We start from the raw sequence: 7645 nt of genomic DNA, 5'->3' as shown, positions 1-7645 counted from the left end.
AGGAATATTGGCTGTAGTTTTCATTTTTTGTATCGTGTCTCTGGTTTTTGTCAGGGAAATACTAGCTTCATAAAATGAATTGGGAAGTGTTCCCTCTTCTGTTTTCTGGAAGAGATTGTATATAATTGATGTTAATTCTTTAAAAGTTTGGTATAATTCTCCAGTGGAAGCCATCGGGAACTGGAGATTTCTTTCTTTGGGATTTTTAAGATTAAAAATTCAATTTTCTGAAGAATATAGGGCTATTCAAATTATGTATTTCATTTTGGGTGCATTGCGGTAGTTTTTGCTTTTTGAAGAATTGGTGTGTTTAATCTTAGTTGTCAAGTTTTTGTGTGTAGAGTTGTTTGTAGTGTTCCTTTATTATCCTTTCTATGTCTACAGAGTCTGTAATGATATCCCCTATTTCATTCTTTTTTTTTTTTTTAAAGAATGGCTTTTTATTTTATTTTATTTTGTGAGAAAGATCAGCCCTGAGCTAACATCTGCTAATGCTCCTCTTTTCGCTGAGGAAGACTGGCCCTGGGCTAACATCCATGCCCATCTTCCTCCACTTTATATGGGACGCCACCACAGCATGGCTTGACAAGCGGTGCGTGGGTGCGCGCCTGGGATCCGAACCGGCGAACCCCGGGCCACCGCAGCGGAGCACATGCACTTAACCGCTTGCGCCACTGGGCTGGCCCCATCCCCCCATTTCATTCTTGATGTTGGTAGTTTGTGCCCACCCTCTCCCTTCCTTGCTCCCTCTCCCCTCTTTGGTTGATTTCTAGAACACTAAAATGGTTGTTTTTGTCAATTGTATTCAACTTTATAGTTACTTTTCTGGGAAAGGATTTGCCTTCCACCTTCCCTGGAAGTCTCACCTCTACTATAGTTTTATTTTAATAGATTTCTTTTTCCAGGTGAAGGAAGGTTCCTTTTAATTCTAATTCTCTTAGGGGTTTTTTATTTTGTTTTGTTTTAAATAATGAATAGGGGCCAGCCCGGTGGCATAGCAGTTAAGTTCACACGCTCTGCTTCGGTGGCCCAGGGTTTGCAGGTTCGGATCCTGGGCGATGACTGATGCACTGCTTCTCAAGCCGTGCTGTGGCAACATCCCATATAAAGTAGAGGAAGATGGGCATGGGTGTTAGCCCAGGGCCAATCTTTCTCAGCAAAAAGAGGAGGATTGGCATTGCATGTTAGCTCAGGGCTAATCTTCCTCAGACACACAAAAAAATAAGAAAATACATAAATAAATAATGAATAAATGTTCATTGTCTCTTCTGTATCTTGTGAGATGATTATATTTTTTCCTTTAGTCTATAAAATATTATATTACTAGATTTTCTGATGTTGAACTTCTTCTTGATGCAGTCCTCAAAAAGTTCTACTTGGTTGTACCACATTCCTTTTTTTTAATACACTGCTTAAATTTGGTTTATTATTTTATTTAGAAGATTTGCATGCATATTAATGTGAGATTGATCTAAAGTGTTAATTTTTTTTAGTTTTTTGGGTTTGATATCAAGTTTATATTGTCCCATAAAATGGGCTGAGTGACTTTTCCACTTCTATTTTCTGAAATATACTGTTTAATATAGGGAGATTTTCTTCTGAAGATATGGTAAAACTTTTTAGTAAAACTATGTGAGCTTGGTATTTCTTATCATGAGAGACATTTGATTATCAGTTCCTATTTTGGTAATTTATATTTTTCTTGCAATCTTTCCATGTCTTCTTAGTTTTCAGAAGTACTGGAATAGTTTTTCATGGTATTCTCATATATGTTGTTAAAAATCTCTACTGTTATTGTTTATTATATTTCCTTTTCTGTTTCTAAATTGTTTATTTTCTCACTCCTCTTGCTGATCAGAGTTCCTGGAGTTTTTTTCTATTTTAGTAGTTTTGTCAGAAAACAAGACTTTGGTTTTATTGATTACTGTTTTGTTTTCTATCATTAATTTCTTTTTTTTTTTTTGAGGAAGATCAGCCCTGAGCTAACATCCGTGCTAATCCTCCTCTTTTTGCTGTGAAGACCGGCTCTGAGCTAACATCTATTGCCAATCCTCCTCCTTTTTTTTCCCCAAAGCCCCAGTAGATAGTTGTATGTCACAGCTGCACATCCTTCTAGTTGCTGTATGTGGGACGCGGCCTCAGCATGGCCAGAGAAGTGGTGCGTCGGTGCACGCCCGGGACCCGAACCCTGGCCGCCAGTAGCGGAGTGTGCGCACTTAACCGCTAAGCCACGGGGCCGGCCCTAATTTCTTTCTTTTTTTTTTCTTTTGTCCTTTTGTGAGGGAGATCAGCCCTGAGCTAACACCTAATGCTGATCCTCCTCTTTTTTTTTTTTTTTGCCAAGGAAAATTGGCCCTGAGCTAACATCTGTGCCCATCTTCCTCTACTTTATGTGGGACACCGCCACAGTGTGGCGTGACAAGCGGTGCTTCGCTGCACGCCCAGAATCCGAACCCACAAACCCTGGGCAGCCGCAGCGGAGTGTGTGCACTTAACTGCTTGCGCTACTGGGCCGGCCCTCTATCATTAATTTCTGCTCTTATATTTTTTACACCCGTCTTTCTACTTATTTTGAGTTAATTTTTTTCACTCTAGGGTCCTGAACTGAATATGTAACTCATTTATTTTCAGGTTTTCCTATTTTTGTTTTTGCAACTTTTTACAAAAAATCAAGCCCCTTCCCCAGGAGCGGCCACTGGGCCCATCCTGTTCCTTAAGGCTCAGGGTGTTATTTTACTTTTTATTGATATATAATTCACATATTGTTAACCTCACCCGTTTAAAGTGCATGATTCAGAGGTTCTTAGTATATTCAGAAAGCTGTGCAACCATCAACACTATCTAATTCCACAAGCTGAAGCCCCATATGCATTAGGCAGTCATTCCCAGCTCCAGCCCCTGGAAACCACTAATCTACTTTCTGTCTCTATGGATTTGCCTATTCTAGACATTTAATATATATGAAATCATAACAATATATGGGCTTTTACACTTGGCTTCTTTGATTTAGCATAATGTTTTCAAGGTTCATCCATGTGGTAGCCTGTATCAGTACTTGTATTAGTTTCCTAGGGCTGACATGACAAAATACTACAAAATCGGTGACTTAAACAACAGAAATTTATTTTCCCACAGTTCTGGAGGCTAGAGGTCTGAGATCAAGGTGTCAGTAGGGATGGTTCCTTCTGAAGGCTATGAGAGAGAATCGGTTCCAGGCCTCTTTCCTAGCTTCTAGTAGTTCGCTGGCTATCTTGGGCATTCCTTGGCTTGTAGGGGGAGAGCGTTGAATCGTTCTGCATTGAGTATGATGTAGGCTGCGTGTTTGTCACAGATACCCTCTGCTTGTCCCAGTTTTAATGGGCTAAAATTGGCTACGGGGTTCAGGTGTTCTCAGTGTGATCCCTCCATCATAAAAGTCCCCTTTCACCTCTCATCTAGAGGTTCTGCTCTCCACTGATAATTGTAACCTAAATCCATAACTTCACTAGGGGTGGCAAAATGTTGATTTTCTAATTCTCTCATTCTTTCTTAATTTTTTGGCTGGAGTTCTGTGAAACAGAAATTTTCTCCATTAACTATTTGGTAACCTTAGAGTCCTGCCTAGGGACAAGAATGCCAGGATAAATGCTCGATTCTTTTTCTTTATCAATTTGCAATATTATGAGATGGCGCTCTAGCACAGAGAGGTTTGTTAAAATTACCTCTGTGGTTTCATGTATATTATATATTTTATGTATTTCAATCAATTACAGTCATTATTTCTGATGCTCAAATTGTCCCTTGTTTGGCCAGTGGGGCCCCTTCAAGGTGACTCCTCTGCCCTTCTGGTAGCATCCTTGCAACTTGTCCCAGGTTTGTCTTGTACATTTCCTGTCCCACATTTGGAATCAGCCATTTTGGGGCTTTCTTTTTTTATTTAAAATTAATCCGTTTAAGAATTAAAAAGTTACCTCAAAATACTGATTTTGCTATACCCTGTACATTTGGTATGTAGTGCTTACATTCCAATTCAGCTATAAATATTTGGTAATTTCTTTTTTGATTTAATCTTTTTAAAAAACAGCTTTATTGAGATATAATTCACATACTATACAATTCACCCATTTAAAATGTACAATTCAATGATTTTTAGTGTATGCATAGATATGTGCAACCATCACCACAGTGAATTTTAGAACATTTGAATCACCTCAAAAAGAAACCCCAGGGCCAGCCCCATGGCATAGTTAAGTGTGTGTGCTCTGCTGCTGGCGGCCCAGGTTCGGATTCAGGGCGCGCACCAACGCACCGCTTGTCAGGCCATACTGTGGTGACGTCCCACATAAAGTGGAGGAAGATGGGCACAGATGTTAGCTCAGGGCCAGTCTTTCTTGGCAAAAAGAGGAGGATTGGCATGGATGTTAGCTCAGGGCTGATCTTCCTCACAAAAAAAAAAAAGAAAGAAACCCCCTACCCTTTAGCTGTCGCCCTCCCCCCATTCCCTCATTCTCCAACTCTCCAGCCCTAATAACCACTAATCTACTTTCTGTTTCTATAGATTTTTCTATTCTAGACTTTCATATGAATGGAATTCTATAATATGTGGTATTTGTGTCTGGCTTCTTTGCCTTAGCATAATTCATGTTGTAGCATGTATCGGTACTTCATTCCTTTTTTATTTTTTATTTATTTTTTTGGTGAGGAAGATTGGCCCTGTGCTAACATCTGCCAATCCTCCTCTTTTTTTGCCGAGGAAGACTGGCCCTGGGCTGACATCCGTGCCCATCTTCCTCCACTTTATATGGGACGCCGCCACAGCATGGCTTGCCAAGCAGTGCATCGGTGTGCGCCCGGGATCCAAACCGGCGAACCCCGGGCCGCCGCAGCAGAACGCGCGCACTTAACCGCTTGCGCCACCGGGCCAGCCCTCATTCCTTTTTTAAAAACAGCTTTATTGAGGGCTGGCCCCGTGGCTTAGCGGTTAAGTGCGCACGCTCTGCTACTGGAGGCCCGGGTTTGGATCCCGGGCGTGCACCGACGCACCGATTCTCCGGCCATGCTGAGGCCGCATCCCACATACGGCAACTAGAAAGATGTGTAACTGTGACATACAACTATCTACCGGGGCTTTGGGGAAAAAAGAAAAGGAGGATTGGCAATAGATGTTAGCTCAGAGCCGGTCTTCTTCAACAAAAAGAGAGGAGGATTAGCACGAATGTTAGCTCAGGGCTGATCTTCCTCAGAAAAACAAACAAACAAAAAGCATCTTTATTGAAATATAATTCACATACCATACAATTCACCCATATAAAGTGTACAATTCACTGGTTTTTAGTATATTTATAGATATGTGCAACCATCAGCACAGTAAATTTTTAGAACCTCTTCATCACCTCAAAGATAAACCCGATACCCTCCAGCTATTATCCCCTTGCCTCTGAGCGCCCCCTTCCAGCCCCAAGAAACCACTACTTTCTGTTTCTATAGATTTCCATGTTTTGGACTTTCGTATGACTGGAATCATATCATATGTGGACTTTTGTGACTGACTTCTTTTACTTAGTGTAATGTTTTCAAGGTTCATCCGTGTTATAGCATCTATCAGTACTTCATTCCTCTTCATTGCTGAGTAATATTCTATTGTATGGATATACCACATTTTGTTTATGCATTCGTCCCTTGATGGACATTTGGGTTTCTACCTTTTGGCTGTTATGAATAATGCTGCTATAAACATTTGTATACAAGTTTTTGTGTGGACATGTTTTCATTTCTCTTCAGTATATGCCTAGGAGTGGAATTACTGGGTCATATGGTAACTCTATATTTAATCATTTGAAGAACTACCAGACTGTTCCAAAGTGGTTGCACCATTTTGCATTCCCACCATCAATGTGTGAGGGTACATATTTCTCCACATCTCACCAACACTTGTTGTTATGACCTTTTTTCCCCGTTGGCTACCTTCTTTTTATTTTACATTGTTTATTTGACAGCAGATGTTTTTTAAACTAAAGTCCATGGTTTACATTAGGATTCACTCTTTGTGTTATACATTCTATGGGTTTTGACAATTGTATAATTACATGTATTCACCGTTACACTATCGTACAGAATAGTTTTACTGCCCTAAAAATCCCCTTGCTCCACCTACTCATACCTCCCTTCCCTCAAACCCCTGGCAACCACTGATCTTTTTACTGTCTCCATAGTTTTGCCTTTTCCAGAATGTCATATAGTTGGAATTATACAGTATGCAGCCTTTTCAGGTTACCTTCTTCCACTCAGCAATATGCATTTAAAGTTCTTCCGTGTCTTCCTGGCTTGATAGCTCATTTCTTTTTAATCACTGAATAATATTCCATTGTATAAATGTACCACTGTTTGTTTATCCATTCATCTACTGAAGGACATCTTGATTGTTTCCACATTTTGGCAGTTATGAGTAAAGCTGCTATAAACATTCATGTGCAGATTTTTGTGTGACATAAGTTTTCAATTCATCTGGGTAAATACCAAGGACAGCGATTGCTGGATCATATGATAAGAGAATATTTAGTTTTGTAAGAAACTGCCAAACTGTCTTCAAAAGTGGCTGTACATTTTGCATTCTCACCTGCAATGAATGAGAGTTCCTGTTGCTTATTATGACTTTTTGATTCTAGCCATCCTAGTGGGTGTGAAGTGATATCTCATTATTGTTTTTATTTGCATACCCTGATGGCTAATGATGTTAAACATCTTTTCATGTGCTTATTGGCCATTTGTGTATCTTCCTTGGAGAAACGTGTGTTCAGATCCTTTGCTCATTTTAAAAATTGGGTTGTCTTTTTATTCTTGTGTTGTAAGGGTTCTCTAAATATTCTAGATACAAATCTCTTATCAGATTTATTATCTGCAAATATGTTCTCCCATTCTATGGGTTTTCTGTGCATTTTCTTGATAGTGTCCTTTGAAGCACAAAATTTTTTCATTTTGATGAAGTCCAATTTATTTACGTTTTCTTTTGTTGCTTGTACTTTTGGTATCATATCTAAGAATCCTTTGCCAAATCATGATTTACTCTTAAACCCATGAGTTATTTAGTAGCACGTTAGTGTTCTAAACATCTCTTTTCAGCTTTATTGAGGTATAATTGACTAAACATTTATTTTTTTTCAAATATCTTTTTATTCTTTTCTATCTGAGAATGAGGTCTGTTTAATATTGATTCTTTGAAATTTGTTGAGACTTCATTTGTCACTTATATCTGGTCTTTTTTTATAAATGCTTCATATGTAATTCAGAAGAATGAACAAATTTTTCTTGTTGGTGAATTTATCTTGTGGGTTTGCTGATCTTGAATGTATATTTTTTGTCTTTCTCCAAATTTAGGAAATTTTCAGCCATTATTTCTTCAGATATTTTTTTCTGCACTGATCTCTTCCGGCTCTCCTGGGACTCCAGTGGCACAAATGGTAGATCTTTTGATATTTTTTCACAGGCCTGAGGTTCTATTAAATTTCTTCAATCTTCTTTCTTTGCATTCTTTGGACTGGATAATTTCTATTGATCTGTCTTCAAACTCACTGACTCTTTCCTCTGTCATCTTTGATGGTTAATTTTATGTGTCAACTTGGCTAGGTTATGGTGATCCCTGTAAATATTGCTGTGAAAGTATTCTTTA

This window comes from Ceratotherium simum, chromosome X (genome assembly GCF_057802395.1).
Source record: "Ceratotherium simum simum isolate JZ-2026a chromosome X, ASM5780239v1, whole genome shotgun sequence".
NCBI lineage: Eukaryota > Metazoa > Chordata > Mammalia > Perissodactyla > Rhinocerotidae > Ceratotherium > Ceratotherium simum.
Note: the sequence above shows the minus strand (reverse complement) of the source record.